The sequence below is a fragment of the Aotus nancymaae genome, unplaced genomic scaffold (assembly GCF_030222135.1).
Source record: "Aotus nancymaae isolate 86718 unplaced genomic scaffold, 86718_ANA_hifiasm-v0.15.2.pri h1tg000025l, whole genome shotgun sequence".
Lineage (NCBI taxonomy): Eukaryota > Metazoa > Chordata > Mammalia > Primates > Aotidae > Aotus > Aotus nancymaae.
The window spans coordinates 9,908,947-9,918,208 of record NW_026988438.1 but is presented as its reverse complement, the minus strand read 5'-3'; the positions used below and the strand labels follow the sequence as shown (position 1 = coordinate 9,918,208).

Sequence of the window (9,262 nt, the reverse complement as noted above, 5' to 3'; positions counted from 1 at the left end):
TTCATTTTAACCCTGATGAATCTGGTGATTATGTGCCCTTGGGTTGCTCTTCTGGAGAAATATCTTTGTGGTATTCTTTGTGTTTCCTGAATTTGAACGTTGCCCTGCCTTGTTGACTGGGGATGTTCTTGGATAGTATCCTGAAGAATATTTTTCTACTTGTTTTCATTCTCCCAGTCACTTTCAGGTACACCAATCAAATGTAGGTTTGATCCCATATTACTTGGAGGCTTTGTTCATTTCTTTTCATTCTTTTTCTCTCTAATCTTGCCTTCTCGTTTTATTTCATTGAGTTGATCTTAAATCTCTGATGTCCTTTCTTCCACTTGATCAATTTGGCTATTGAAACTTGAGTATGCTTTGTGAAATTCTTGTGCTGTATTTTTCATCTCCATCAAGTTGTTTACATTGTTCTCTATGCTGGTTATTCTAGTTAGCATTTCATCTAACCTTTTTTCAAGGTTCTTAGTTTCCTTACATTGGGTTAGAACATGCTTCATCAGCTTGGAGAAGTTTGTTATTACGCACTTTCTGAAGCCTGCTTTTGTCAATTCATCAAACTCATTCTCCCTCCAGTTTTGTTCCCTTGCTGGTGAGGAGTTGTGATCCCTTGGAGGAGAAGAGGCTTTTTTTTTGTTTTTGGCAATTTCAGCCTTTTTGTGCTTGTTTATTCCCATCTTCATGGATTTATCTACCATTGGTCTTTCAAATTGGTGACTTTTAGATGGGGTCTCTGAGTGGATGTCCTTTCTGTTGATATTGAAGCTATTTTTTTCTATTTGTTAGTTTTCCTTCTAATAGTCAGGCACCTCTGCTGCAGGTCTGCTGGAGTTTGCTGGAGGTCTACTGCAGATCCTCCTTGCCTGGGAATCACCTGCAGGGCTGCAGAACAGCAAATATTGCTGCCTGTTCCTTCCTTTGGTAGCTTCATCCCAGAAGGGTACCTGCCAGATGTCAGACAGAGCTCTCCTGTATGAGGTTCTCCCAGTCAGGATACACAGGGTCAGGGAGCACTTCTGGAGGCAGTCTGTCCCTTATCAGAGCTCAGGTGCTGTGCTGGGAGATCTGTTGCTCCTTTCAGAGCTGCCAGGAAGGGACATTAAGTCTGCTGAAGTGAAACTCACAACCACCCCTTTTCCCAGGTGCTGTGTCCCAGGAAAGTGGGGGCTTTGTTTATAAGTCCCTGATGGGCTGCTGCCTTTTTTTAGAGATGCCCTGTCCAGCAAGAAGTGAGTCTAGTTGACAGTCTTCCTGAAGAGGCCTTGCTGAGCTGCTGTAGGCTCCACCATTTGTTGTGTAAACTTTCTGGTGACTTTATTTACACAGGTGAGGTTAAAATCACCTACCCTAACCTCAGCAATTGTGGATGCCACTCCCTACACTGAGCTCAACAATCTCAGGACAAGCTCAGACTGCTGTGCTGGCTGCAACAATTTCAAGCCAGTGGATCTTAGCTTCTGGTCTTCATGGGAGTGAGACCCCCAGAGCCACATCACTTGGCTCTCTGGCTTCAGGCCCTTATTCAGGAAAATGAGCAGTTCTGTCTTGCTGGCATTTCAGGTGCCTCTGGGGTATGAGGAAAAAAAACATCTTCTGTAGCTAAAATGGCCACCAGGTTTTGTGTTGGAAATCTGGGGCACTGGTGTTGTAGACACCAGAGGGAATCTCCTGGTTTGCAGGTTGTGAAGACCATGGGAAAAGCACAGTATCTGAGCCAGAGTGCCAGAGTGTCGGGAAACATCCTTAATGGCTTCCCTTGGCTAAGAGACGGTGTTCTCCAGCCACCTGTGCTTCCCTGGTGAGAAGACACCCCACCCTACTTTGGCTTGCCCTCCTTGGGCTGCACCCACTATCTAACCAGCGCCAGTGAGATGAACCTTGTACCTTGGTTGGAAATGTGGAGATCACTCACCTTCTGGATTGTTCTTGCTGAGAACTGCAGACCGGAGCTGTTTCTATTTGGCCATCTTGGCGGAAATCCCCTAGGAAGGTATGATTATTGTCATTCTTATTTAAATGTAATGGATAAGGATACTGAGGCACAAGAGGTTGAATAACTGGCTGAGATGGTTTGGATGTTTGTCCCCTGCAAATCTCTTTTGAAATGTGATCCCGGTGTTGGATGTAGGTGGACCCTGGTGGAAAGTGTTTGGTCATGGAGGCAAATCCCTTGTGGATGGCTTGGTGCCTTCCCACAGTAATGAGTTACCCCGAGAGCTGATTGTTTACATCGAGTCTGAGACGCCCCACCCCCACCCCATCTCTCTTGCTGTGTCTCTCACCATGTGTCACCCTGGCTTCCCTATCCTTCTGCCGTGACTAAAAGGTTCCCGAGGCTCACCAAAAGCTGAACAGATGCTGGCACCATCCTTGTACAGCCTGCAGAACTGTGAGCCGACAGCTGGCTATGTAGTGTCTTTATAATAAATTGTCTCATGCTGTGATTTTAGTCACTTAGAATGAACTTTTAAGATTAAACCCTTTTCCCTCTGATTCAAGCTCATTTTTTAAAATATCTTTACTCCTTCTACAAATTTATGTAGTGATCCTATGTTTTGTGAATTTGTATTTTGATTTATGCAATGTTAAAACTGGTCAGAGGTGGTTAAAATAGGGGAACCATCCACCCATAGGTTAGGGCTTGAGTGAAAATGAGAAATAGCTGAAAATGTTCCACTAAATAGTTTCCTTATAAATATCCATTGTAATTATACAGGAAGAAAGCCAAAAAAGAAAAAAAAAAAAAGACTGAGAAGTTTGATGTACCAAATGGCTGTAGAAATGGACTAAAACACAATACTTACCAGGTATAAATGGTGAGTAAAGAAATGTTAAGAAGGCAATTTTCACCTATAATCAACTATCAGTTGACTGTGCATGAAAACTTATGAATTTATAAACTATGAAAATGAACTATTGCTTCTGTAATGAGTGAAAATGGTATATTAATTTATTCATTTATCCATTCATTTGAAAATTATTAAGAATGTGATATGTGATAGGCACTGTAGTTTCAGTAACCTATGAAAAATTAGTAAGACACAAAATAAACAAAGAAACACATGGATAAAAAAAATACCTAAAGATTGTGTTCAGTTCCATAGGAGATATAAGCAGATGCTTTGGTAAAGATACATTCAGAGGTGGGAAATCTATCCTAGATAGAATGGTCCAGAAACAACTCTCCCAGTGTGTGACATTTCATAGGAGACCTAAAATTTAAGAACCATGGGAAGTGGTCCAGGCAGTGGTGGGAGTGCATACAATAAATCTAAGACCAGACAACTTAATGTCTTCAAAGAACACAAAGAACCGCGCAACTGAAGAAAAAGCCAGGGGGGTAGGATGATGGGTAGAAATTCAGACAGAATCCAAATCCTGTGGTGTCTTACAGACCAGAATAGTGAGTTTACATTTTATGCTAGCATGATAAAAAGCATTGAGATGTTTTAAATGGGAAAGTGATGTTATCTGAATGATCTTTTAAAAAGAATATTTTTCTGGATAAATTAGAGGAGCTTTAAAAATATTTAGACTATTTAGAAGACTATTATAATAAAACAAGCTGAAGATAATTAGAGCTTGGACTAGAGAGTTGCAAGGGAAGAAAGGCCTGAATAGGTATATATTTTGGAAATAGTCCTGGAAAACTTGTTCATTTAGTACATGTGGTTTTTAGAGAAAGAGAGGAATTAAAAATGCTTCTTAGCTGGAGCAAATGATGGTGCAATTATAAAAATGGAAAATAACTGGATGGGAGAGCTCTAATTCAGAGAGTCTGATTAGTTGGTTGCTTGTTGCTTTATTTATTTATTTTTAGTAGAGGGTTTTTATTAAATCTTTAAAATATCACAAACAGAGTTGAGGAATCATCAGCATTTTGTTTCCAAAACTAGACAACTTTTAGGTTTTACTTACCAGTGGCTAAACTGTTCCTTTTTCAGAGATGTAGATACCATACAAAATGTTTCTGATATTTCTGTTTTTAACTGTTGTGGCTTGCTGAATCAAAGCAGCTGAATTCGATATAAGTTCAATGACATTTTCTTCAAGAATTAACTCATTTTACCAGCTTTGTGATATTAAACAAGCAACCCAGACCCACCTGAACCTTGTGGATGCGTTTTTTCACTAAGAAATTTTGAATTTCAAGAGGAAACCCATTCTCCTGAATAATGACATTGATGGGAAAGTAAGCATGTACAGATCTCATCTTGTAATGGAAGCTCATTGTAATGCCTTGATCATGTTCTGTGGATGACCACAGATAATGTGCACAGTAGCCAGTTTCTTTATATTTCTATGCCATTTGTCAAGCTGGAGCCTCGCCTCTTTTTTTTCTTCTCCAGAGACTGAATTCTATATTCACATAATTAAAGTCCCTCCACAGAGTTTCTCGGGGCTCCTTCAGAATAACTATGCCTCCCTTCAGAGTGATGTCAACATTTTCTGGAATGCCAGCAGTCTGAACACTGAGTATGATCTTTATTCTTGCAGATGTGGCAAAACACTCAGATGATCTGTTTTCAACACATTATGCTTGAATTACCCTAAGGGAGACGTCAAGAAGACAGATAAATATGCCTGACTGAAACTCAGAAGAAAAGAACTGGACAGAAGATATAAATTTGGAAGTCATTAGTGTATAAGAAAATATTAATGGTCATGAGAAAAGTAAAATCATTTAAGCATCAGCTGTTAGAAGTCAGAGGTAAGTCTCACATGTGGAAAAAAAAAAAAGTCTTTGGAGGATACAACCTGAAACTTAAACTATGTTTGCTTAAAGAGGAGCAAACTATACAAAATTTAGGTTTTGTTTCTTGATTCATTTATGCCTGAAATTCACTCTAGGGCAGAACAGGGAATTAGTGTAACTTGGGGTTAAGGCAGCAACAAAACAGCAGGTGCAGCCAGTTCTTGGCAAGACTGGGCGCATACAGGCCACACCCTCCCTCCTGTGATAAGGAGACAGAAGTTTCCACTTCAGCCTCTGATCAACTGTGGGCCAAGCATCCACTTCAGCCTCTGATTGGTCATAGGGCGTAACCAACTGGAGGCCTCTAAAGACACCTGTTGCCAAGTTCTTTTGATTTTGTAAAAACTCTGGGAGCGTTGCAGTCAGGAGATCTTAAGCTGTTTGCTTGAGCTCTGCTTCTCTCTGAATTATCTTGGGTAAGTCTGTGGTTTCTTTACTAAGTTCTTTTGTTACTGTGTCTATCTTTCTTTGCTTTCTTTTTTTGCTACTTTGTGAGTTTTGTTTAATTCTGTGTTCAACATGCTGGACTTGGACAACTCTTTTCAGTAACAGTTTCTTTTAGTTACATAACACCTTTTGCATTGTCCAAATAAGCTTCTTTAATTCTATATTTTTCTATTTTCAAGAACGAATTAGCATGTTAGTGATTTTGGTGATTTATAGGAAGATATCATTGAAACACTTCATAAATGACAGAGCCAAAGTTTTGACAAAAGTGTGACTAGGGGATTGAATAACAGTTTCACAAAAACTCAGTTTAAGGTGATTGACCTGGCAGTTTAAGGTGACTGACCTGGAACTTTTGAAACTTAACGTATATGAATATCTACAGTGCAGCTGAAACAATTGCTCAGTTAGAAAATACAGGATATTTATCTCTAATAATTTTTATCCTGAAATTTTGGAGGTTTTAAATGTAAAAGCTAAACTTCAAGTAACTGTATGATGCAGATACTTAAAATTCAAATTAAGTGGTCTGGAAACCAGTTTGAAGTCAGCCAAACCTGGGTAGTAACCTAGGCTATCCCAGTAATGTGACTTTGGAGTCTTCATGTCTTTGTAACTTGTCAAATTGCCTAATGGTAGAGTAGGCAGATAACCAGACATGAGCAGGGGAGGGAAGCTCCTGAGAAAGGGGTGGTCTGGAAAATCTCACAGCCCAGGCACCACCTGGAACCTGAATTCTACTAGACGTGAACAGAGAGGAGAAGAAATTCCTCTGAGGAAAGGAATGCCCATTAAGATGCCCAGTAATCATTCGCTCTGCATTTTACCTGTCAGAATGGAGCTAGCTACGTGCCTAATGAGAGGCAAAAGGCAAAGAAGAAAGTTATAAAGAATAATGCAAGTGTCATATGTATCTGACACCAGACCCGTGCCTGCACACAAACTATAGTAAGGGAGGGTCCCACAAGCCTGCATTGGGAAGTTGGTGTGGGGAAAGAAAGGGGACTTAAGGCAGGTGTAGAAAAACTAGACAAAGTAAAAAGGCAGAGGCTTAAGACAGAAGCGAGAACTTAAAAAATCTGACATAGTGAAAACCCAACGTGTAACTCTCAGGGGCTGCTGCTGGCCCATTCCCTTCCAGCAGTTGGCTCTGACTCGTCTTTTCAGAGTGTACTGTTGCTTTAAACAAACTCTCTGCCCTCGACTTTCCTTCAATTCTCCGTTTATGGCTAACTCAATCACTTGGCAGAATTCTTGCTCCAAGTAAGACCAAGAACTAAGGATTCCCACACTTCCTGGTAGCAGTAGTACAGAATACAAAGAATTGAACTTTTATTTTTCCACATTAATATTTTTCTATGTTACCAAGCATATTAGAAAATTTTAATTTCAGAATAGTTCATTTACGGTAAGTTCTAGATTAATTTATCACTATTATCCTCTTGTTGGATATTTAGAATCTTTTTATTTCATATTTTTTAACATATCCTTTGTTGTGACTCTTAGCCCAACATATTAGGCAGAAATTCTATATTCCCCTAGTCTCTTCACTTGCCTCCTCAATGGATATTGCTTACCCTCCACTCTCTTGTACCTTCAAGACATCTTTCTCCTCAGCTTTTTGACTTTGTTTCTTGGGTTAAAAAGAAAAAAAGTTGTTTAGAAAGTAATCAGAAGAGACTATCCTTAGCTGCTCTACTCCTGTTTACTCACCTGTTTCTATATTGCCAATATACTCTGCTTTTCCTTCTCTTTGATGGATCAACCTGTGCTCTCATTGAAGGACATCCCTTCCACTTGTGCACCTGCTGAAATACATTGCTGTTTTTTTTTCTTTGTTAGGTATTATTGTCCTTTTACCTTTTGACTGAATTATTCCAATAGCATCAACCATCTTGCTATTTATCTTATCTGAAAAATAAATTTGAAAAGAATTCTCAATACCACGTTCTTTTGCTACCTTCTACTCTCTTCTTCATAGAAAATCTTTGAGACAATTTTCTTTGAGCCATCTTGAGGTTTTCTTCTCAGATTCTCTCAAAGTCATTGCTATCAGGATTTTGCCCCATATGCCACTAAGATGTCCCTCAAAGTTATCAATGATTTCCATTGACATTGTTATAAGCTGGTAATAAATTTTCCATCCCAATCTTACCTGAGAAAGCAGCAGCACTTCACTGATAATCTTACTTTCGAGACATCAAAGATTTCGTGTGCTCGTGTCTGTCTCCTCATTTAGCTGCTCTTTATCATTGTATTTTGCTGTTTTTACCATATCTGCATGACCTCCAAAATCTGGAAAGCCTCAAGCCTCAGGCCTAACCTCTGAACCTCTCCTTCAACATCAGTCACCTGAGATCTCATCCATGATTTGTAATACCACCTACATGCCTAAAAACTCTCAAATTTATATCACTAGCCAAGATCTTTCTGCTGAACTCTAGACTTAGATGTGCAACTGTGTACTATACCTATTTGTTGGCATGTGTTAGCTATCTCAAGACCAAAGTCATGATCTCAACCTCCGAACATGCTCTTCCCACAGTCTTTCAACTAAGTAAATGGCAGTTCTGTCTTCCCATTGCTCAGCTGAAAGTCATTTTTATCTTCTCTTTTATACCTTTCCTCTGTTGGCATATTTGTTGGCTCTACATTCAATATATGCAGCATCTAAATATTTTCACTTCTAACTTGATATAATCTACCATTATATCTCAGTTGGATTATTGCAATAGTTTTTTAATTCAGAGATCTTCAAACTTAGATCTAAGGTTGTTTTAGATAAAATAAGCCACAGGATCTTCATTGCAACTACTTAATTCTGCCACAGTGTGAAAACTGCCATCAAGACTATGCATTGAATGAGCAGGTCTGTGTCCCAATAAGGTTTCATTTACCAGAACAGCCAGGCGAGATTAGATCCTTGTACTGGTGCTTGCCAGTATGTGCGCTAGTTCATCTCCTTGAGTCACCTTTCTTTCCTGGTGGTTGCTCTCAACACAAGAGCCACCGTGGCCATTTCGAAACGTTAGCACATGATGCCTCTACTCAAAATGTCCTGTGCTCCTCAGTTCACTCAAAGTAAAACCCAAAATCCATAATACGGCATTCTGAGCTTCTAAGGAGTATGTTTCCCCAGTTTTCTCCCTGTGTTCCAGATACATTGGCTTTTCTGTTATTCAGATTTGCCACATGCATAAGGGCATTTGTTCTGTCTGTTGGGAGAACTCGGAACAGCCCATAAAACTGCAGAGCTCATTCTCCACATTCCTTAGGTCCTTGATCACATGTCAAATTTTCAGTGGGACCATTGCAAGAATCCAACTGAGATATAATAGTGGCCTATATCAAGTTAGTGTCCTAAATAAATAGGTATACAATACAGGAGCACCCAGATACATAAGCAAGTTCTTAATGACCTACAGAGGCTTAGACTCCCACACAATACTAGCGGGAGACTTTAACACCCCACTGTTTCTAGATCAATAAGACAAAATGAACAATGAAGGTCTTGAACTCAGATCTGGACCAATCAGAACTTAATAGACATTATAGAACTCTCCACCCCAAATACACAGAATATACATTCTTCTCAGCACCACATCACACTTATTCTAAAATTTACCACATAATTGGAAGTAAAACACTCCTCAGCAAATGCAAAAGAACAGGAATCTCGGTCTCTCAGACCACAGCGCAATCAAATTAGAACTGAGGATTAACTCATTCACAACCGCACAACTACATGGAAACTGAACAACCTGCTCCTGAATGAATACTGGGTAAATGATGAAATGAAGGCGGAAATAAAGATGTTACTCAAAACCAATGAGTACAAAGACACAACGTACCAGAATCTCTGGGATACATTTAAAGCAGTGCGTCCCTTGGAGCAAAGGCTGTGCTCCAAGTATTGCACTTACCACATTGCTTGGGTCTAGGGGGAGGGCAAGTGATGGGTCTCATGCAAGTAATATGTCTCATGCAGGAAGACCCCGAATCTCTGCCCACACAAGTGTTTGGGTTTGCAAGAACAGAGGAGTTCTCCAACAGTTGGGC

At 39.7% G+C, this 9,262-nt stretch overlaps 1 long non-coding RNA gene across 1 annotated transcript in view; it reads left to right on the top strand.

The window, feature by feature from the left end:
• The first annotated feature begins 5,096 nt into the window (after nucleotides 1–5,096).
• The window catches only part of LOC105716170 (uncharacterized), a 91,657-nt gene continuing 87,491 nt past the window's right edge, over nucleotides 5,097–9,262 (top strand). Inside the window, exon 1 of the long non-coding RNA XR_001107211.3 lies at nucleotides 5,097–5,172. This is a non-coding gene — a long non-coding RNA (uncharacterized LOC105716170). The remainder of the gene's footprint in view (nucleotides 5,173–9,262) is intronic.